This window comes from Parasteatoda tepidariorum, chromosome 1, assembly GCF_982258835.1.
Source record: "Parasteatoda tepidariorum strain Cologne lab strain chromosome 1, Ptep-v5.0, whole genome shotgun sequence".
Classification (NCBI taxonomy): Eukaryota; Metazoa; Arthropoda; class Arachnida; order Araneae; family Theridiidae; genus Parasteatoda; species Parasteatoda tepidariorum.
In genome coordinates, this window is record NC_141755.1 from 111144531 (window position 1) to 111169980 (window position 25450).

General features: G+C 26.0%; 1 long non-coding RNA gene across 8 annotated transcripts in view; it reads left to right on the plus strand.

Moving 5' to 3' along the window:
• LOC147816717 (uncharacterized) overlaps positions 1 to 25450 on the plus strand; it is a 52953-nt gene that overhangs the window by 18535 nt on the left and 8968 nt on the right. For 2 of the 8 annotated variants that reach the window (XR_015428813.1, XR_015428814.1), the window contains exons 6-9: positions 6699 to 6762; positions 8224 to 8326; positions 11558 to 11699; positions 14810 to 15087. This is a non-coding gene — a long non-coding RNA (uncharacterized LOC147816717). Of the gene's footprint in view, positions 1 to 579; positions 733 to 2728; positions 2780 to 6698; positions 6763 to 8223; positions 8327 to 11557; positions 11700 to 14809; positions 15088 to 25450 lie in introns of those variants that run through there. The other 6 variants (XR_015428811.1, XR_015428810.1, XR_015428816.1 and 3 more) reach the window with 5 other exon arrangements.

Consider the following 25450-nt stretch of genomic DNA (forward strand, 5'->3'; position numbering starts at 1 on the left):
AAAAAGTGAACGTTTTTTTCTACCTAAGGCCAGACGGCATTAGAACTGTGACTGTTGAAGAGAACGATTTTTTTGCCGATATTAATGAACAATAAAGAATACTTCTCAAAAACAAAATTACTCATTTTTGGTAAATATGTTACTCTTTTCTTTATAATTTACTCTAAATTAGCTTATTGTTTAAAATCCACTCGCAAATTTGTTTTTCGGTTATCCTCTTAGAGGTTTCTCTAATATACTCACATTTTTTTCTCGCTCTAGACTTGGTTAATAACAAACTTTTATCAGTTTACCTGAAGCAGATAATATTGTTTACAATTCGTTCAGTATGGCCAATTTTTGAAGCTCTACTCATAACTCAACTTTTTTTTTTCAATTTAAAATATTGTTTAAAAATTTTTTATTTTGAAATTTAGTGTGTGTAATAAAATGTTACAAATTTAATTTGAGACTGTAATATTCATTTTAACGTTGCTTTAATTCTTCTTTCAATGTAACTTGTTTTTTCTTTCATTTTTTAATTTTAGTTGATAAATATTCATCATTTCAGGACATTACCTTTTTATTATTTAATTTTTGAGAGTTTTTTAATATTATTTTGATTACTTAATGTTATTTAAATAATTAATATATTTTTTATTCAATAATTTCCAGTTTTTAAGTATTTTTCTCAATTAACATTTAAATTATTTATGCTATTTAAACTATTGAGGAGCTCGGTACAATAATAAGGTAAATCTTTTTTTTTTACTGTGAACAATATAGTCAGTGTAAAAACCAACCATAAATGTAAAATTAATCCTCTACTGTGTGATAAATATTGTGTTGAATAACTATGTAAGGTTATAGATTTTGAAAAGAAGTCTTTTTTTCTGCATTTAGCTCTCCCTAACTATTTGTGCAACTAAACCTACCTTGTTATATTTCACCATACCCTCTTTGATATATGAGATAGGCTTGTTGATCGTCTAATAAAGTGCTTTGCAAAAAATTTTCCTTATAACATAGTAGAGCATCTTCCAATACATCTTTCAATTATGTTGTAAATATAGCTATGTGTTTTAAATTTAAACTAAAATTTCTATTTCTTCTTTTAAAATATGTTTACTAAATATAAATATTATGAATATTTGTATACTAAATATAAATATTATGAATATTATAAATATTTGTTTTTTTTTAAAGTTCAGTTTGTTTAATATGAATAATCTTAAATATATAAATTATTGTATATCTTGTGGTATAAGGCAGCCCAATTTTCGATTACAAGATATCAAATTTCTACTATGTCAGGTATATAAGTCAACCTAGGAAAATTTCTAAAGTTGGAAAATAAATAAATACAATTATTACATTAATCTGAATATGATTCATTTACCCTCAAGTAAAGATGATGTTTGCAGGGCTAGGCATGAGTCACTTTTCTCACTTAATGTCAGTATCTTAAAAAATAGTAACTTTTATTTACTGTTTTTAAGGCTTAGTCACTTATCTCACCTTTTATTTTAATTTCACAACCCCCCCCCCCTCATTTCAATCAAAAGAAAGATTTCACATTTCCCTAAACCCATGATATTACAATCCTCTTGCTATAGTAAAGAAGAACTCACCCAAATGGGTGGGACATAGAAGAGGATTGAATGTGTGAAGAAAAATAGACAATTTCCACTTTCAAATGAATTCCTCTTGAAATGCAAGAGAGCCATTCACTGTATTCAGAAGTTATTTTATTCATCTATCATAACTTTTGATTTCTTATCTGCTGTGGAGCTGCAGAACAAGAAATTTTGTGGAATTTTCCTTGAATTGAATTTCCTTTTTCTTTAGAGTTCATACGTACCTTAAATGTGCTTAATGGATTATAATTTTGCATCATAGAAATTAAGCACTGTTAAAAGTGCTTAAAAGTTCTTACTTGTTCTTCAAAAGAAAAAACGTAAATAAAATCTTAACTTTGATTTTGATGTTATATTTTTTATTTTTTTTTTCCCTTTTCAAAAATTTTATTCTTTTTTAATAAGATGTTATTATGTCATGCGAATTTATGTAATGTATTTTTGACACATAGTTTCACACCGTTGGATGTTTTTTTTTAAATATTTTTTATCTCAGTAGTTATTAAAAAAAATTTCAGTCCTTTCTATCTGGTTTTTCAAATTGTGCTGCATGCCTTAAAACTTGAGAAAGCATTCCTTTCAGCCTATCTCTCTTTCTCAAAATAGAATTGTCATTGCTCAGTGTTTTTTACATTTGAAACCAAGCAGTTTATGTCAAGTCCTGCACTATGAGGATTTGAAGACTGCTAATTTGCTAAAAAAAAACTATAAAATAAATAAAATAAAAAGTATAAAATAAAAATTTTGAGAAGCATAGGATTCATCCAAAAATTTTAAGTTCATCATCAGTATAAGGGACTTCATCAGTTATTTTTGATTAAGTTTTATTTGTATTTTGTCTTTGAAAACATTTTATATATTCATTATTATATGTAAGAATTATAACTTATAATGTTAATATAATTTCATAGTATATTTTTTTATTTTTCTTTTAAATGATAATTATTACTTTAAACAACTTGCTAATTATTAAACTGTGTGTGTCCTGAATGTAAATTTTCACCCTTCAGTCATTTCTGATCTACACGTATATCTTCTTCTTTGTAATTTATGCAATTATTTCTTTACTCTTTTCTTTCGTTCCTTTTCTCTTTGCAATTGGCTTTGTGTAGAAACTGAAGCTGCAAAACAACAGCAGCAGCAACAGCCTCCTGAAGAGCTAAGTAAACTTTAGAGTGTGCTAATTGAGCTTTAAATTTGCATTTTTCCTTTTATTCCTTTTTGTGTTGTATTTATGTAACTGCATGTAATTTTCATGCAAAATATATAATGTGCATAGGCATTTTATTCTAATAATAATTTGACACATTTTTTTCTTAGGCAGTTCCAGTTCTGATCTTTTTTTAACATTACAGCTAAAATGAGTCAGTTATTTGCTTTTTATCTTTATAACAGTTAAACATGTCAAAAGAGTTTTTCATGGGAAAGGAACAGCTTTTAATTGAGTAGACAGAAGTTATAATGTCTTACCCATATTGCTTTAATAAAGTTTAATGTAAAATTACAGACTTAAACATTCAAGAAGCAAATATGTATTTAAGTGTCTCTTCTAAAAGAAATAAAGTAGAATTTATTGTTTCTTCTTTTCCTAAGCAATATATTGTGGAAAACTGTCCCAAGTTTTTAGTATCTTTCTAAACCTTTTATAACATCAAATAAACTAAAAAGTTCTGTAACATTTCCTCTCTACTTATTTCTTCATGTTCTACTCATACAATACCATGCTTTGAAACTATTCTGATGGCTTATTCTCTCTACACTTTTCATAACACATGTTTTCCTGAATTAAGTGTGAAGGTCAATGAAAAAAGTGACCACACATTTAAAACCACCTGAAACTTTTTTTCCCAGTATCCACAGAATTTTGCGATGCTGAATTTCATTTCTAAAAACTTGTCTCTTTTCTTTGAGTGATTTTCGATGCTTTGAAAAGAAAATTTGCAATCTTCTTAACAGTTAAAAACAAAACTTTTTAAAAGTGTTAATTTAGTATTGTGGAAATAGAGATCTAAATGGTAATTTAAAGCTTTTTAAAAGGGAACTTCTTTAACAGGTTTCAATATGTGTGTATAGATATATATAGGGTTCAATATATGTACATATATATATATATACTCAACTTTTATCGCTCCAATAATTTATTTTCATGTGTAAATAATAAATATTAAGCATTTCAAAATCAAACTTTTCATTAATTTATTATATTTTTAGTGCATCTATTAAATATTTTTCTGTGATGCATATATACAGTACAGTGTGAGCTCAGAAATCCGAACTCCTAAAATAAGGAAGCTTCTACAAATCAAACTCATTTCATTACAAAAAAAAAAAAATTTTAAATCGATATTTTGTAATCGATAGATTTCGTATCGAAGAAGAGAAAAAAATATCTGCTCTTAATAAAAAATGGTTTGGAATGGTTATATCATTGGTTTGGAATGGTCAAGCCCGTGATAGGGTAAACTAACCAGTGAAGGTCACTTAAGCTTCGCTTGCCTTTTAAAAAATCATATTAATTTCAAAATTCGTAATTTTAGTTAAATGACAGTGTCAACATATTTGCTACTAATTGCAAATTATGTAAAAAAATTGTAGAGAACTTACATAATATTGTTTTGAAGGTTCCAATAACAAGTTGTAAGAAGACCAAGTGAAGGAACAGCTCTTACCAGTGAAGGAACACAAAATTTCCCAGTAAAGGAACACTTAATTTTGGTTGTTTTTTAATGCTCTTTATGAATTTATATGCCATGCAAATATCTAAAAACAAGTCTATTCTTGAAATTATAACATACAAATACTTGGAAAATGTTAACTTTTTTTTTGTAATCATGAATTGAAAAGTAAAGTGTCAACATATCAACACATTCATTCACTGGGAAATCTATGCCCAGTAAAGGAACATGCCTGTTCCTTCACTGGTTAGAAGTTGTTTTTTGTATTTTTAACATACTTTTGATACAAAACATCACTAATGGTACAAGAAAATTAAAGTTTTCCTTTCATTTTCATTAACTTAGAAAAAACCCAGTAAAGGAACACTTGTTCCTTCACTGGTTTTTCATCGTTTGGTGATCCAGTGAATAAACATCCCCTTATCTCAGTACTTGATTATGCTATGATGCTTAAAAAAATAAAACGTAACTTCAATAACTATATTTTGAATTCTTATTTTCACAGTGAGAAAAATAAAACTAGTATTACAGGCAATTAATTCCACTTCAAACATATAAATACAAACACTCACCTTATAATTTTTTCAAGGAAACAAGGTGTTGCAGAGATAATATGTGTCCAGGTAATCCAAAACATTGTTAGATGGCTTCCTATTGTTTGGCAGTAAGCTATTGTTACCAATCAATATAAAGAAAAACTTTCAAATTCTTATTTTTAATCAATATATATATGAAATGTTCCTTCACTGGTTGGTTTACCCTATATCGGACTACTTAAACCCCCAGTTCGCCTGAACCAGAAATATATGACAAATAAATTAAATTTCATGAACACCGTTTTTCTGTTAGAACTAATTTTTTTACAACATTCATGATACATTGAATATTTCTTTTTTCTACTAGACATTTTTTTCTGCAAGATTTACTCTCCTAATGACCTGTTGGAGAACAATGTCCAACACCATGTATAGTACCGACAGTACTCCAAGAAACTAAGACAAAAATTAAAGTATAAAAACAAAATTATAAGCTAAATAAAAGTCATTTGATTATTAGTTTTAACCTCACTAAGCAAAGTACCAAACAGAAGTAGCAAATTGCTGTAATTTTTTATACCTTATAATTTTTACATTTTTTTAAATCTTAATAACTGTACTAAATGTTTGTTTGAAAGTAGTAAAAAGAAGTTTATGAAAATTCTATCTGGAGTCTATGTCCAATTTTTTTTCTTCTGTAAATGAGCATGTGCCAGTATCTGGCCAGTCTCGTGTGTATTTTCTTCAACAGCTGGGTTAGAAAAAATATTTTCTAGCTTTGGATTTGTTCAATCCAAGCTGTGCTGCTGACAGGCTAAACGTGGATGGTTTTTGTGGTTAACCCACGAAAAAAAATCTCCATAAATCAAAAATCATAAATCTGAAGGGGAAAGAAATTATGTCTTTTGAGAATATCTGTAATAATCTGCTTAAAACCAAATTTTCTAGAGCTATGAAATTTTGTTGTTTGCAACTAATCTACGATATTTTTTTCTACTTTTTGAGTAATTTTAGAAGGAATTAATAAAAAAAACAAAACAATTTGATTGAAGCGACTGTATTCTTGTATGGAAATACTGTATTGTTTTTATGGAAATTAAATCATCATCAAAATTAAATAAATGCTGAACATTTTGTTCTTTCATAAACAACACATCTTTCCAAGAAATAAACAAAGAGGAATTTCATTTTTTTCTAGCTTTCAGAAAATTAACTTTCTCTCTTTATAATGTAAACTTAAATCTGTAATTTTGTGAGGGAAAGTTTTTAGTGCTTCAAGTATAGGATGCTAAAAAGGCAATAAGAGACTAATTTTACTTTAAGTTGCAACATTGGAACAATTTTATTATTTTATATTGAAGTATAAAGTTTCAATTTTCAATATAGTACTGATATCTAAATGTTACTTTTTTTATTTAATTATAAATTCATGCATAATTTTATTAATATTACATACCTGTGTAAAATTAAGCTGTATGTGCATCTTAAAATTGTGCTGAATTAAGTTTCGTAAACGTCAACTAGTAGATATTTTTGTGTTTTTTTTTTAAATTTATTTTTTTAAACCCTGAGCATATTCATAATTACACAAATATACATTTAAAAATTAGAAGTTAGTGTCTACTAGCATCGAATGATTGCTTCCCTATTTGATAAAAGTGGACTTTTTCTAAATTAATGCTGTTATAAGTACAAAAGAAAAAGTTTTAGTAAAACGATTCACTGTTTATTTTGTTAATACTTATTTTATATAAGTATTTAATTTATTTTGTGTAATTGGAAAATGTTAATTCAAAAAATTTTGTTGTTAAGCTTTGTGTTTTTCATCTTATTAATAATCTGTTTGTGAAATACTTTTTACTTTTTTTTAGTTTTGATGCAATTGCCCCTACCTTGATGATGAAAGTGCTTACAAAAATTAATAACTCACCAAAGGTGAGGGGTCTTTAATACTTCAGATCTCATTGAAGGAGACAAATGAATATGTTTCATTTCTTTTAAAGTTTAGGTGCATTCCAGCTACAAAAAACTAAACAAGTCTGAAATTGAAAATATTGTTGGATGTATACGGAATGCCATAAATTCTATGCATGTCTTATACATTATTTAGATAATGATTCAAATTTTAATAAACATGTGATTCTTCATTTTGTGTGCAACAAAAACACTATGGAATTGATAGGGTTATCTTGGAGTTGACTTTTATTTTTATTGCAATTTTTAGAAATCACTTAAAATCTATCATATAAAAATAAAGAAACTTTAAATTTATTCCCTTAAATGTTTTTATACTTGTAAGAGTTTTTTTTTTCAGTTAGTACAAAAACTTAGAGAGTGCAATACAAATGTTAGAGAGTATAGAGTGATACGAATATTGTTTGTTTGTAAAGTGCAAAAAATAACTTTTTTAAACTTCATGACTATGCAGAAATTCTATGGTACACTTATTACATAATGACTAACACATTTCAGAAGCTCTTAGCGATATCTTATCTAAAACAAAAAGAAGAAGAAATATGTGAAAATTCTAAAGTTGAAATTAAATATATTTAAAGCATAAAAAATATTAGATAAAAAAAGAAAATTCTCTAAATTACTTAGTTTTTAAAATAAAAGAGAAAGAAAAAAATTCCCATTTAAAAGTGAAAAAGTAAAATTACGAAATTTATTCAATAACTTGTGTATAAAAATATCCAGATAGAAAAAAAAGAAAATATAAATAAAGTTAAAAAGAATACAAAAATGGCTGAATAATATTACAGTTGACTTTTAATTAAAGAAATTAAAAGTTAACAGAAAAAGTGGATAGATAATTTGTCTTTCTTCGCTCATTAAGCTTTTGAAATTAAAGTTATATTTTTTCTGACGTTTAAAAAGCCACATAATATTTTTTGGCACTTCTGTTTCAAATCAGAGTGCAAATATTATTCTTATGTGAATTTCATGGCTGTTGTAGATTCTTGTATGTCGCAATTTAAAACATTTTAAGAAAAGGTAGATTTTTCAAATTATTTTGCCAAAAATCGACCTGAGGAAAATGAGATGCTTTGTGTAATAAATTGTGTGAACTTCATGATGAGAAAAAAAAAACATGACCTTTAGGATGTTTAACACCTTATTTTGCACAATTTAGTTAATAGAATGTCTTAATTTGTAAAAATACTGCAAATATAGAAAACAATCTTAACATATTGTGTCGTGAAAAATTAATTAATATTCGAAAATTTTTCTTTCTCTCACTTTTAAAAGTTTCAATATTTATTTTCACATTAAATTTGATGTCTCTAACTGCAACTGTTTGCACTCAATCCACCCATAAAAATCTTGTGTGGATTATCAGTTTCATTTTGCTGTTAATTTTCTTTTCCTGTTCTAAAATTATCAATATTTTTTTAGACTTTAAAAAGCCCTTAGCAAGAGAATGTTTCTTCCTCTTAAGATGGAAGTAAAAGGGATTCCTCTTTGTTTCATGCAGTGGGAAAAATTGTTTACCCAAAGCGTAAGTTTAGTTTATTTCCTATGGGATTCAATTTTGATTTTGGCACTTGCGAAATAATTTAGATGATGTTGTTTATTTTATTTAGGTGATGCTTCAAATAAGTCAAATCACAACATGCTTCCTACTTGTCTAAAAATGTTTGAGAAGGATCCTTTCATTTCTAATCCTGAAATAAACAATTCAGAAATAAATACTCAATTCAAATCTAAACTGCTTTCAAGTCTAAGCCACATTCAAAATTTTTAACACGTTTTGTTTCACGCAAAAAATAGTGTAAAAGGTTTTATTGATATCAGACATGGACTTCAGGAATTGAAACCAGGATAGTCTGGTTGGTATGGCACTGCACTCAATTTCGTGAGAATGGGAGTCCGAATCCAGCCTGCCGAAGACTCTCTGCATTGTAAATGGTGACTGGTGCACATTAAATCTGCCAGGTCACAAAGTCTTCCATGTCCCAATAACAAATTATACCTCTGGGAGTTTTGGAATGGAGATTGATCATTCTATGATTCTGGTCAAAATTACGATATGTGGATAAATGAAAGGTTGTGTGAATGGATTCGCCTTATATACAGGTGTAACAGAAGTCGAATTCTTGGCCATAGATGGCCCACTGAAAAACAAGAGCAATCAATCGCGTCACTGAGTGCCTTAATGGCCAACGACGACAACAACATGGAATTTTTTAAACAATTCACAATGAGAACTAATAAGAAATGAATAATTCATTTATTTTACCAGCATGAATTTTTTTTAACGCATATATGAGCCTTTAAATGCTCAAACTGTCATTCTTGTATCATGAAAATGATTTGTCATCTCCCACTGTTACATCTGATTTCAAATTGGTACTAGTGTTACCATTTTCCCATGTGATGTCATCTTTTGTGTCATACAATGCATTTGTTATGTGAGATTTGTTTAAGACAATGTATTATACTGTAAGCTTTTCCCCTCCCAACAGGTACCCATTCTGATTTTTTGATTCACAAATTTTTGCGCTTTTGATGCTAAGCTGCTGCTTAAAGTCGAATATATTTAACTTATAATATACTGTACTTAACTTTAAAATTGACCCTCAAAATGGTGACCCGTCCTCATGGTCTAAATTAAATTGCACTTCTGAGCAAGAAGTCGCTGCATTGTAAATCTATAGAATTACAGTAAATATTTACTCATAAATGCTGAACTTATTTTGACAAAAATATTATTCTTCTATCTACTCCATTCTAAATTTTTAATTTATCTTCTAAGAAAATGACGTTATGCTGATTATAATATATTTCCGCTAAATAACGTATGTCCAGAAAGCTCTGAGCAAAAATAAAGTAAAAAAGAATACATGATTTATCTCCAAAATAAATTATTTATCACAACACTTTTTAAAACGATTGAGTACAATTTTTAAGCATGAAAAATATAATTCATGAAAGAAATGTACTAATGTTATTAACACACAGAAGACTGCACAAGAATGCACTGCACATTCTTAATAATGAAGAGTAACTTAAATTCCACCATCCTTTTCACCATAGAATACGTTGTGGGATTTATTTATAGACTATGTCACCTATCAAAAAGTACCTCATAGAGTCAAGTTAACATGTCTTATATAATAGTGAATTGGTATTTAATATTTATAGTGGTAGTTATGCCACAATGTCTAATTTAAGAAATTATGGTTCTTTCGTACTTTCATGTGGAATTCAATATGCTCTATGTTCATTTGCACTATTGTCAAAAGAATAGGTGGACTTCCATGAATATTTTGCTATCCATTGAATTCTTGCCTATGAAAAAAATTTTTGTTTTGAAAGAGCTAAAATATTTAACTCCTGTTTTTGACGTGGTTTTCTTACAAAAAATTAAAGGAAAATTTTATGTTATATTGAAATGAATAATTCAACATTAATCAAAAGTAAGATTAACTATTGAAAATATACCAAAATGTTGCATATATATGGGTCATTCTCACAAAAACAGCCATTTTCATGTCCCCAGTATATTTTATGTTTGTTTTACAGCTTACGAAGAAAAAAAATTCAGGGAAAGTGTCCTTCAGAATGCAAGCTAACAAAAGAATAAAAATAAAATTATCAATGTTTATTTTTTATTTATTTTAGGTAATTAAAATATACCAATATGTCATTCCCTCATTTGTCCCCACTGCTGATTTAAAAAAAGAAAAAAATTGTTTCTGAAATAAAAAATTTTTTTTACAAATTCGTGTTTTTTATTTCAGAATACTAAAATATAGAATTCAGGAAATTAATTTTAAATTTAATTTCTGATAAAAATATTAACACAGCACTATTTTAAACTTTGTCCCCAGTGTTTCGCGTCATTCCCTCACAACAATGTTCTTATCACCTGCAATCTTCTTAGAATAAAAATATTTTAATAAAAACTTCAGAAGTTAACAACTGGCATCATAGAACAAAATTGCAGTATGTTTCCATCTTCAACTTAAAGAAGCTTTGCTGTGGAATAAATTTGAATGAATCAAACTAGGTAAATTTTTTACATTCGTCATTCCCTCATGTCATTTTTTAGTGTAAAATAAAATACAACTTCATCGAGAAAGTGGATAATTATATGTTGCTTTCTTGTTTGAATATAATTGTATGCGATTGACTTCAGAAATTAATTAGGCCTAACTGTTATTTTTAAATTTTATTGAATTCATCATTCCCTCACTAGTGTATAAAGTGAGGGAATGATTCAAGATGAGTATATTATCAAATTTTTTTTTTTGTTCAATCGTGCCAGCCAATTTTGTTTCCCAAACCCTTTATAATGCCATTACATATTTCTATTAATATAAAAAGTTTCAGAGCTTTTTATTCACTTTACTTTTTTGGGATTTTATGAACTGAAAAATTTCGTGAGAATGACCCATATGAAAACATCTGATATTTTTGTTGTTTTTGAAAATATTATGATTTTTACTACTACTGAATGCTTTCCTATTTTCATTATTTTAAAACCAAATGTTTAAAAGAGCAAAAATGTTTAACACCTGTATTTAATGTGATTTTCTTGTAAAAAAATTGAACAAAAATTTCATATTATATTGGAATCAACAGTTCAATTCAGATTTTCTAATTCACATTAAAATAAAATTGTGTCTATGAAATAGATGTATTGGTCACAGTAATGACTGTATTTAATAATTATAGGCTTAATTCATTTACTGGTGTTTTCTAATCTTGTATTGTATATTTTTAGGAGGTGTTTTATACGACATCAATTTCTGCAGAATCTTTTACTTTGTTTTTGAAAGAGAATTCCCTTTGTTGATGACATTGAAGCTAACTTTGAATGTGCTCTTTGGTTAAGTGATGCTGATTACGTGAGTGCTCCATGGATAGTATGTATCTTTTTTTTAAACTGCTAATAATATAATTAAAAATTTTGAAAAATCGTGATCAATGGTCTGATGTATCTTTCAGTTCACAAATTTTTGAGAACAATAACTCCCAAAATAATTCTCTTCTGAAAGCCAATTACTCTGTTTTTATAGTTACATTTGCTTAAATTTCAATGGAGTGCCCATTAGCTTTTCCAAACTTTCTTCTACTCAAATTTTGCTTTAACAATTACTAACGCTCTACTCAATTTTAACTTTACTCATTTAGAAAGTAATGTAAGAATTTCAATACCCAAAGGCTCTATGATTGAGAAGTTTTTTGAATGTTACATGTTCATTAAAGAAACCATTTCGTAGAAACTTGCTTGACAAATTCTTGTTTCTTAATCAATTTGTTTCCTGTTAAGAAAAGTCTGCGACTGAAAGTCATGTGACATTTGATTTATTTGCAGTGCTCCACTCCCTAATTTTAGAATCACTTGTTTCTGTTGAATTTTTTTTCTGCGTTATTTAATTTAGTTAAGGAAAATCTCTGGGCAGTATAATAAGGAGTTTTTAAAGTCACATATTCATATGTCTGATTACATTTTTCTTCCTTTTAAAAAACATCAAATTGGTCTTAGAGTTATTAAATTTGATTTAATCATTATCATTATTTTCTAAAGAAAAACGTATCTTGATCATAAAAAATCATGTCATATCACAATCAGAACTTATCATAAAACTAATCACATAAAAATTATAATTTCTTGCAGCCATGTACTCTTTTGTCTGAAGACTAAATAATCTTTGCCTTTTTTTTAAAAAAAATTTCAAAATATTTAACGAACAACTGATCTTAATATTTACTTTATTTATTCATTTCTTTTTTTTGGGGGGGGGTTCTAAATTAAACTCATTTATATAATTTTGAAAAGTTAGCTGATAATTCCTTTTTTCCATTTTCGGAAAGTATCATAACTATAGGGTCTACCTTCAATATGATTTTTCTTGAATTAGTTCAATCAGAAAACTAAATTATTTATATTTATTTAAATGTAGAGAGATTTTTAACTTATCAAATTGAAGGATTTTTTTGTTCTGACCTCCCATCACCATAACATTGCATTAGTCACATGTCAGCTGATAACAGAAGGAAACTCGTTTTATTTCTACCAATCTATCTTCTTTGTAATTTCTCTATATGTTTAAAAATAACTCACCTGCTCATGTAAGTTACTAATAATCAGAGTTAGTCTTATTCCTTCAATTTATGAATTATACTATGTGCTTTGCATTCGCATTGTTTTCAAATTACTCATCATGATTTTTATTCTAGCAAATTTAGGAATTCACTGTGATTTGTATTTACATTATCCACAATGCATTTCATTTTGACATGAATTACAAATAGAACACATCATGCTTGAGAATTTATGAATCAGTGATATAGCTGATTATAGAAAACCATAATGAAGATTAAATAGGTTTAAAATGAAATCTTTAGCAATGTACTGAGGGTATGTTGCTACTATTGCCAACTGGCAGGGGGATTAAATTACAGAGTATGTCTTATAATTTGAATCAAGATAATCGATTTTTTGTTATAATCAGGCATCTCCTGTTGTAAATGTTTTTATTAACCTCAATGTGAAAATAAATAAAATCCTTTTTTTTAAATATTTTTATACATTTAAGAAAGTAATCAGATTTAGTTTGTTAATATATACACACTACCGTAAAATAATGGTAGAGACAGTTTCAGTTTTTGACATTTTTTAAAATTTTTCAATAAATGCTTAGAAAACTATTTATTAACTGTAGAGGTGTTTAGTTTGTGCTATTTTTCTTGCTTAGCAATAAAGGTTAATGCTTTCAGAGATTTGAGGGACTGACAATAAATTACAAAAGAAAACATCCTATGACAGATAATCAAGATCTAAGCTTGTAGCTTGTATCAATTACTTGATTGGTATTTTACTTTGAAATAGCAACACAAAATTTCCTAAACTTAGCTTAAATATTTCTGGAAATATAGGCAATTTTATAAATAATATAAGTTTTTGTTTTACGTTATTAACATTATTAACTTTAAGATTATTCTATGAAATTAAGCAAATTTTTTGGAACATTTTAAAATTTATTACAAATTTATAGTTTTAAAATTTGAAATAAATTTGACAAAAACTGCATAAAATATGAGTTTTTATAAAGAAATTTTTTTATACTGTAATTTTGTAAGGAATTGTATTTAGCTACTAAGAAAAAGAGTATTTCAATATCTTAAAAATTTAAAACATTTTAACCAATTTTCTAAGTAATTTTTGTACTTTTTTTAAAAAATCACAAAACGATTAGGATTTTTCACAAATTTCATTTTGAAGCTGCGGCTGTTTTTGCTAGTGACATTTTTAATAAATCTTGTTTCATAATACAAAATGAAACTTGTAGAAAAACCCTTATCGTTTTGAGCTTACTTTTAAAAAGTACAAAAACTACTTAGAAAATTGCCTGAAACTTTTTAAATTTTTAAGATATTCAAATCAGAATATTTTCATTAGTTGCCAAATAAAATTCGCTGCAAAATTCTGAAATTTTTTTTAAAAAATTTTCTGTGCATGTGCAGTATAAAGGAACTACTTTAAATACTCATATCTTAAGCAGTTTTTATGAAAGTTTTTTTAAAATATTAAATCAATAGTTTTGTAAATAATCTGAAATATCTCTAAAAATTTTGTTTACTTCTGTAGAGTATTTTTAAAGTTACAGCAAAAAAGCATGGGACAAAGAAAAAAGTTTTTTATAATCTCCATAAATATTTAGCATAATATAAATAATAATAACCAAAATAATCAATATGAATTAAAAGTTTCTTAATTGATTTCCTGGCATAGGGTGATCAAAAATGCTATTTTTCTTTTTGTAATTTATTGTTGGTGTATCAAACTTCTGAAAGCATTAAACTTTATTGCTAAGTATGAAAAATTTAATGAACTAAAAAAAACCTGAAGTTACTAAATAATGCTCTAAGTATTTCTCGAGAAATTTTTAAAAAAAATGCCAAAAATTGAAAGTGAAAAAACTAAAAACTCTTCCATTACTGTAAGATTGTTTATATATATTTGTTTCAGAGTCGTGACATAATGAATGATTATATGGTGTCCGTGGCATCTAGAGGTCTGATGTTCAATTTATTCTCTGTGAATAATAGGAGGTGAAGAGGACTGCACAAACCTCAATTTTATGAAAGTTTTTCTAAGATATAAATGAAGATTCTTTGCCAAAATTAATATAATGTAATTTTACATCTGCTTTCATTTTTTTGTTTTTTATTTATTATTATTATTATTTTACCTTGCAGCAATTTTAAAAGTTAATTTTCATTATAAGGAAGCATTGATCAGTAGTATATGGGGGGGGCTACAGGACACTTTTGCCCTTCCCTATATACTACTATTAATTTCCTATTTTTAATATTAAAAAAAATTAAAATAGACCAATATTTTACATTTTTATATGAAATATCAGTATATTTAAAAATTCTTATTTTTATATTAATAATTTTTATTTTATTAAAACCTTATTGAAAATATCGTTTTTTATTTTACATGTAATTCATAATCGTAATATTTATTTTTGCCTTTAAAATCAAAAATATATTTTCCACTATTAATTTTTCTTATAGCTTTATCAGATAATTCACCATGACATTTCGAGAGATAAAAATCTTTCTCATCATTGTCTACTTCTAATCTAGCTATAATAGAGTCACCGTATTTTGTATTTATTTTTCTCAGTGATATTAAATTATATTTACCTATCTCGAGTTCATTTAATTTGTATGTTTCAGGAAATCGTTTGAGGTCATTAAATTCTTCCATTTATTTAAGAACATTTTTTGTAATATAATTTCTGTAATACATACACTTGTATAACGAACATTTTACTACCTATAAATGGAAAGTATTGAAAAAGAGAGAAATAAAAAGTTGTTAGAGCAATTAAAAAATGATCTAAGATTAGTTAAACTACAATCAGAAATTAGGAAAAATAATGAAATAAAATTAGAAGAAGATATAGGAATACAAAAATCATTAGCCGATTTTCACGAACCTGTACTTCATCAAATGGAAAAACTAGAAACTTCTAGACAACAAAACTTGATAGGTATAAAAGATGCTGTTGATAATTTATCTTTCACTATGAATGAGACCTATAGATCTTTACCTCAGATAGAGAATCAGTCAGAGGAAGATTATACTGAAGATGTAGGAAGTATGTTTTTAAAAATAGATATAGACAAAAATTTAGATAAAGAATTATTAGAAGAATTAGAATTTGAATTACCTTCAATAATGTGGAATAAAACTGATGAAGATATTGAAGAAGTTATTAAAAGGGCAAAAGCAAAAAGAGATCAATTTAAAAGAGAAAAAGGAAATGAAACCAAAAATAGAAATTTAACAAACAACAAAGATGAGTATCAGAAAAGGATTGATAATGCTGATTATAAAATGAATATGATGAAAAGATATTTAGAAGCTTTATCAGCTATTAAACAAGGTAGACATTACACAGGAAAAGGTTTAGAAGATAAACTGAATATCTTAGTTGATCTGACAGATAAAATTTGTAAAGGTTCTAAAAGTAAAAAATTGTATAATAAAACTGTAGATTTGTTGGATTTACTTTTAAGAGAGGGAACTATGACAAACGATCAGGTAAAGGAATACTATGGAAAATTTCTTAGTATATAAATGAGTAATTATATTGTAAAAAAAGTATACTTGAGCGACAGTCAGATTTCTAAATTGAAATCAGCTTATAAAAATGGTGAAGAACTTAGTTTACAAATAGATAAAAGTAAAACACCCAATTTTGATTTACATTTAACAGCTACACAAATTAACCAAATTGATAAAGGTAAAAGAATTAAAATATCAAAGACTCAACTGAAAAAGAATGGAGGGTTTTTACCATTTTTAGTACCTTTACTTTCTACTTTAGCATTAGGAGCTGCTAGCGGAGCAGCTGGTTGGGGTACTAAAAAAGTATTGGACAAAATTTCTGGATCAGGTAAAAAAAAAAAACCTTGTGGAAAGGGAGTCTATCAGCCATGGGAATATCCAACAAAATGATTGAAAACAATATGAAAAATGAAAAAGGATTTAGAGGTATATTTACTATAGATATGTTACCTAAAAAGATAAGAAAATTTGAAAACGGAATTATAAATTTAGATGTATCTACAGGTCCTGGAACTCATTGGGTTTGTTATTATAATGATCCAAAATATAATTTTGTTGAATATTTTGATCCTTTTGGAGAATATAAATATAACAATAGAATAATAAAAAATGATTTTCTTCCTCAAAACATACTAAGTTATTTAAATACTTCTGGAAAAGAAATTAGATATAACGATAGTTTTTTACAAAGTCCGAGTTCTGTAAGATGTGGTTTCTATTGTATGAAATATATAACTGAAAGAAATAAAAATAAATCTCCTATTGAAGTTTTATATTCATTTACTCAAGAACCTAGTAAATTAAATGAAAAAATTGTTCTTTATAAATGAAGTATATTATATTAGATTCGAAAAACGTAGATAAATCTGAAGATTTCACCATTGAGTATTCGAGACCTTTTCATTTTACAGAGATAGCTCTTCAGTCTTTTTCAATGTATATTTCATGGAATAATATTACGGAGAAAAACAATAAATTTTCATATTTTGATGGAGCCAAATGGGAAGATTTTATTATTCCTCATGGTCATTATAGTATAAGAGGTTTGAATCGTTATATGGTAAAATATTTTGGAAATGATTCACCTATATTATTTGGAATAATAGAAGAAAGACAAAGGTTTAGTATTAAACTCGAGAAGAATTATAAAATTGATTTATCTAAAAGTGAATTGTACAAAATTTTAGGATTCGAACCCAAAATATATGAAGAGGAAGAGCAAGAAGGTAAATTTATTGCTGATATAGCTAATGGTAATGATAATATTTATATTCATTGTGATATAGTGGATGGAGCTTATATAAATCAGTTTCAATCTCAAGTTATTTATTCTTTTACATCATCAAATCCTCCTGGAAGTTTATATACTAAAGAATTTGATAAACTAATATTTTTTCCGGTTAAATCTGATTCTATTAATCGAATTAGAATGAGAATTACAAATCATAGAGGTGAACTAATTGATTTAAATAAACAAGAAGTACAGTACAAATTTATTGCTAAATAAATGAATAAACAAAGATTGTACAGAAAGAGTAAGAAAATACAAGGAAGAGGCTTCTTTTCAGACTTTATAAGTCCAATTGTAGAAGATAAATCTAAGGAATTTGTAAGAGAAAAATTGAATGAAATATTTTCTAAAAATAAAAAACATGGTACTGGATTGAAATTTTTTATTCCTAAATAAATGGATAAAATTTACGATTTGAAAGACACTAGTTATTATTATAATAACGACATTGAAAGTTTTGAATATAGAGAATTAAAAAGTGAAAATAGAAATAATATTCATGAAAATGCTACATATAATTTCTTTATCAATGATACAAATGCTAATATTTTATATTCTGCGGGATATCTGCAACAAGAATTAAAAATTGTAAAAGGAGATGGAGGTGTAATAAGTAATGAAAATGTTACTCTAGTGAATGGAGGAGGTCTCATTAATTCAAACAGGTTGATTATAGGAAATACTGAAGTTGAATCCACTATAAATTATAAAGCCATTATGAATCAAGTATTAGGGATGATACACTTCACCCCTGATTATTCAACATCGGAAGCTACTAACATGTTCTTTTATGTAGATACAACTGATTCTGTAGATAGAAACAATTTCAAATATAATGGAAATCTGATAGATACTACCAAAATAACTGATTTTTTTAAAAACCTTAAACTAAATGAAAGTTTTAATGAAGGATTTTCAAAAAGATGTAAATTTACTAAAAATAGTCAAACAGTAAAAATATGGATTCCTTTAAAGTATATATTTGATTTCTTTAACGAATATAAAAAAGTAATGACAGGTTTCCAAGTTAAAATAGAAATTCAGAGAAATGATAGTAAAAATATGTTGTATACAGATATTCAAAATCCAGATTTTAAGGTTCTTGTTGAAGATTTATCACTTTGGTTACCTTATGTTAGATTTAAAAATTCCGCATCTGTAAAATTCAATGAATTAAAATTATCAAATAGTCCTATAGAAATAAATTGGGATCATTATAACATTATCAAATCAAATGTATTTTATAAAAATTCCAGTGGGTCTTATTCTATTCCTGCTACATCTGATGAAGTTTTGAGTTTATATGTCATTCCTCAATATGATGAAAGAAATGAAAACATGAATCAAAATAATATGATGTTTGATCACTTGGATATGATAGAATGTTGGTTAATGATTAATAACATTAAAGTTCCCACTGTAAGTTATATGATGGACTTTAATAAAAATGATTATAATCGATTATATTATGCTCTTTTAGAATCAGGAATGAATAATATAAATTCTGAAACAGGTTGTATGATAAACTATTCAAATTTCAGTAAGTATCCTATAATTTGTTTCAACTTGGCAAACCATGAAAATTATACGAACTTGAGTAATTTAATGATTGAATTCAATTGGAGATTGAGAAATAATACTACTAAAAATTATGTTTTTTACTTTATTTTGAAAGAAAGAAACAAATGCTCCTTGAATATGTCAACTCAGGATATAAAAATGATTAAAACTCTGAAAACATAAAGGATTTTTTCTATTTTAATAAATGGCTGCTTATTATCCACTTTACGACGATGAAATAAAAGAAGGACCTTTAGGACCACCAGGTGTAGGATTTAAATTAACGAATGATGGTAATTATGATATGGAAAGTAAACTATTAAAAAATGTTTTACATCCTCAGGAAGATAATGATTCTTCAACTAAAAAATATGTAGATGATTTAAAAAATAAGTGTTTGATTCGTAATAACGGTTATTTTAATGCTAAAAATAAATGTATTAGAAATATAGCTACTCCTCTAGAGGACAATGATGCTTCAACTAAAAAATATGTCGATGACAAAAGTTTAATACATGATGAAAATAATTTTGATGCTAAAAATAAAATCATATCAAATGTAAAAGAACCTGAAAAAGAAGGCGATGTGGTTACCAAAAAACATCTTGATTATTATTGTATACTGTGGGATAAAATTAATAGAAGTTATTATGCTCACAACGAAAGAATATCGAGTGTAAAATGGCCCATAAATGATACTGACGTTGCTAATAAATACTACGTTGATAATAAAACTTTTTGCGCTACCACAGATAGACTTGTTCAGTTTACAGGTGTGGGTTACAAGACTTTTGAATTCAACGAAACTACTTCAAAACTTTTAGATTCAAACTTAAAATTATCACAAAACATGTATATGAAAATTACAATTTTTTTAGCCTGTGACAAAATGAATGAAAAGCCAAAAATACGTTTAGAAAAAGTGAAAGAAGTACTTCTTGATAAAGAGATAAATGTTAATGAAGATTCAATAACTATGTTTGCGTATGGAAAGTTAAATGAAGTTTTAACATTATCAGTGCTAACAGGAGGAGGTTGTAAATTAAAGCCTTATTTACATATTGAAAAGATAAATTTTTCTTCTTAATAAATGGCCAATGAAATTAATTGGAACGACTTTTCTAGAAAGAAACTTTCAGAAGATGTAATTATAAGTTTAGTGGGAATATGTGTTTCAATTTTCTGAATTATCTGAAGTTTTAATCGAACGATGCCAAATGATTGGTATATTATTTCTCAATATCAAAAACTCAATGAACCTTTTATTGAAAAACATGCCTCTGATGTAGATTGGGAAAAAATATGTAGATACCAAACCTTATCTATCCGTTTTATTGAGAGACATTTAGATAAAGTGACTTGGTATGAAATATCAAGATTCCAAAAATTGGATTTAAGATTTATAGAAAATTATTCTGACCGTTTAAATATGAATGTTGTATCTAGATATCAAAAATTATCAATGAACCTTATAAGAAAATTTCAAGATTATGTAAATTGGGATTATATTATACAATATCAAGATATTGATAAAGACTTTGTAATAGAATTTGTTTCTAAAATAGATTTCTGTCTTTTAATAAAAAATAAAAGTAATATATTACCAGAAGAATTTTATAATTCAAACAAAGAAAAGATAGTTTGTATACTTCTTGCTGAAATTTGTCATAATACACGAGTACCGCTATATGAACCATTAAAAGAATAAATTATTTAAAAAAAATATTTTTATTTTAATAATAGTTTTTACTCGTAGTAGATTATTTTTTACTCGTAGTAGATTATTTTTTAATTAATAAATGTATTCTAAAATTGTAATTAAAGACTATAATGAACCAGATGAATTTAAAGATCCAAATCAACATCCTCTATTGCCTATACATCCCTTTAGATTAATCATAAATGGTTCTTCCAACAGTGGAAAATCGAACTTATTAATCAATTTAATTTATGACTATTTACACTTTGATAGACTTTACATGTGTGCAAAAGACATATTTGAATCTAAGTATGAAAAATTACAAGAAAAATACATTCAATTTACAGATGTAGAATTAGAAGATATTCAAAAATGTAAAGGTTTAAAGAATAAAAAAGAAGTTTTGAAAGAATATAAAAAATTTAAAAAAGATCAAGTTTTGTTTTCTTCCAAACTAGATGATTTTATTACCGTAGATGACTTGGATCCTTCCTATATGAATTTAGTTGTATTTGATGATTGTATATGTGAAAAAGATCAACAATCTATAGAAGAATTTTTTATACGAGGAAGAAAGAAAAATACATCCCTTATCTATATAAGTCAGTACTATTATAAAATACCTATAACCATCAGAAGTAACAGCGATTATTTTATATTTTTCGATATGAAACAAAAAGAAATTAAACAAATAATACGAGAAATAGATGGTCAATTAACAAAAGAAGAATTTAATAAAATGTATAAGAACTGTATCAAAAAACCATATGATTTTTTAGTTTTAGATTTAGTCAATCCTAATATGAGGTACCGAAATAAAGAATTTGTGTAATGGAAGAATATTTAGAGAAAAGAATTTTTATTCACAGAAAAAGTTATAACTCAATTGAATGGCTACAAATACATATAATTTTTTATTGCCTATAAATGACGTGTAAAAGTAATATATTCAAAGTTGGAAAATTAAGTAAAGACGGAAAGTTCAAATTTTGTTGTAAAGAATGTGGTCAAAAAGGATCTGGCTTTATCAATTCAACAATTAATAATTTACCCTTTGAAATGCATTTACCAGGACATCAATTTACAGGACCTGGAACACAATTATTACATGGAAAGAAAAGATTAAACGATGATTTAACATATAAAGAATGGAGTAAGCCCATTAACAGAGTAGATGAAATTGCATATAAACATGATGTTTGTTACCTTAAAAATAAAGATACTAAAACTAGAAATGATGTATGTGATAAAAATATGATAGAAGAGTTAAATACAATTCCAAATCCTACAATCAGGGAAAGAATAGAAAGAGGAATTGTTAAACCTATTATCAAAGCCAAAAGAACATTCGGTATGGGTATGATTTATTGTTTAAAATGTAAAAATTTTACTAATACTAAAGATGTTTATGAAGAAACTTCTAAAAATGGAAGATTGACGAGGAAAGGTATATGTGAAGTTTGTGGATCTAAAAAAAGTACTTTTTTAAAGAAAACGGGGTCATAGAAACAGTATATTATGATCCCGAAAAAGGTTATTGTGGTATCAATGAATTAAAAAGAAAAACAGGTTTATCTCAAAAACAAATTACAGATTTTTTACATGAACAAGATGTTTATACTAGACATAAACCAATTATTCGTAAATTTAGAAGAAGGAGATGTTACGTTTCACATATTGATGATCAATGGCAAGCGGATTTATTATTTATAAAACCATTTAGTAAATATAATAGTGGAGTTAATTATATTTTAACAGTTATTGATATGTTTAGTAAATATGCTTGGGTTATTCCAATAAAAAGAAAAACAGGCGAAGAAGTATCAAATGCTTTCAAGTTAATATTTAAAGAACGAATTCCAGAGAAACTACAAACGGATAAAGGTACGGAATTTATAAATAAAGATACTCAAAAATTATTCAAAGATAATAATATTCATTGGTTTACTACTGAAAATGTTGAAATAAAATGTTCTATTGTTGAAAGATTTAATCAAACAATTAATGGAAAAATAAGAAAATATATGGCAGCAAATAATACAAATAAATACTTAGAAGTACTAGATAAATTAGTTTGTAATTATAATAATTCTTATCATCGATCTATTAAAATGACACCCTCACAAGCCAGTCGGACAGAAAATGAAAGTATCGTATACAATAATTTATTTTCTAAAAAAGAAATAAAGAAACCAAAGTTCAAAATAGGCGATAAAGTTAGAATTTCAAAATATAAAGAAACATTTACCAGAGGTTATCATCCTACATTTACAGAAGAAATTTTTATAATATCTGAAATATTGAAAACAGATCCTATAACTTATAGAGTGAAAGATTTAAATGGTGAAGAAATTAAAGGAACTTATTATGAAAAAGAATTAGTAAAATATAATAAGAAAAATGAAACATATAAGATTGAAAAAATAATAAAAAGAAAAGATAATAAGTTATTCGTAAAATGGCTAGGTTACCCTGAAGAATTTAATAGTTGGATAGATGAAAAAAATATTATTCTAATTTAGGAATCAATTGAATTATATCATTTTTAAATCTTTCAATATCATAATCTTTTAATTTTAAATGATTAAATTTAGTTTCTATATAAGAAATATTTTCTTTTATTCTGTTAAATAAATTAATAGCATTCGGATTATATTGAATTTCATGAGCTATTTTTAAATTAGGATATCTAAGTTTTAAATCTCGTATAGTTTTATTATATAAACCTCTTTGACATCTAATAACATAATAATGATAATCAGAATCATTTTTATTCTTTTCTATTATTGTAAACATGTTTAATTTTCTAGGTTGAGATGTTTTAGGTGTTACGTCTTCTTTATATTTTTCATTTTTTATTTTTAAGTCATTCATTTTAATTTTTATTATATCTAATTTCTTTTGAAGTTTATCATTATCATTAAATTTATTAGCATAATAATTAATTACTACATCGTTTACTTTTTTAGAAAATTCAGGTGAAATCCAACATTGTAATTAAATCCTTAGAAATCCCATTATATTTTAATTCTTCTACCTTTAATTTCATAGTCTCTAGAGGGCCCGAATTCGGGCCTTCTAGGAATTTAGTTAAATATAAAATTAACTCTTTAGATTCTTTATTTTCTAACCACTTTTTAAATCTTTTACCTCCTGATTTACATAGTTTAGAAGCATTGAAATATCCAGTATTTTTATCTATTATTAATTTAAAATCTCCAAACAATCCATAATAATAACTATCTTTAATTTGCTCATAACAAACATTTCTATAAATGCTTTTATTTCAAATCAGTCGAGCAACAAATGATTCATCGAAATGACGTCGTTTCCTTCTAGAAGTTTCTACGCGTTTCGTTATCATTTTACTTCCGTGTTTCGTTCATTTGAGTTCAAATCGTCGAAGGAGTAGGTTATTATATTTAAGATTTAAGTTAAGTAGATTATTCTTTTCTTTTTTTTTTTGTATTTTCAAATTATCTGAAAATGAATTACTTATAGTTTTATTAAACGAATTACTTAAATATTTCGTATTTTAAATTTTCTTATACTAATTATTCTTATTTTAAATTTTCTTATTTAACGTAAAGTTTCTGACTTATTTAAAGTAAAAAATTATATTATTATTATTTATTTATTATTATTATTTTATTTATTATTATTATTTATTTTTTATTATTATTTTAGACTTTATTTATTATTATTATTTTAGATAACTAAAAATAATAAGACTTTATTTTCTAAGTTTATTAATTTAAAGATTCGATCTGTTGAATTAACTTTGTAAAATTCCTTTAGTCTTAATTGTTTTAAAAAAGATTCGGAAAAGCTGATGTCTTGCGAAAGAGAGCCATCTAGATGGCTGTAATGATTGCGTAATAAGGTCTGTGACGTAAGAGAGCCATCTAGATGGCTGTAATGATTGCTTAATAAGATCTGTGACGTAAGAGAGCTTGGCTCTCATAGGAATTGTGCAATAAAAGCCATCTCGGTGGCTGTGATTGCGCAATAGAAAAGAAAGAACACATATTTAAATATTTTTTTAAATAAATGGAAAATGTTTATGCAGAGATATTTAAACAAATTAAGAATAAAAAAATAAGTTACGATTCAGAAGAAGATATATATTTTTATGACACGAAAGATTTTGATATTTTTTTAAAACAGAGATACAATTCGAGAATTAGTTTTTTTAAAAAGTTAAAAAGAAAATTGAACTTGGTTTTTACAGTTGAAGCAGATGAAATGTTTTTAAAATTTTTAGATTATATGTATTTTAAAAAGAGTTTAAATTATAAATATTTTATGAAAAAGATATGTGAATATTATAATATTTCTAACAATATTAAGTTAGGTAGTCCTAAAAAACAAAACATTTATGATGAAATTTGGAATTCGTTTCTTAAAGAGACAGAAAAGTATTTATAAAAACTCCATTTAATAAATGGAAGATAAATTTTGTTGCGATTGTAAG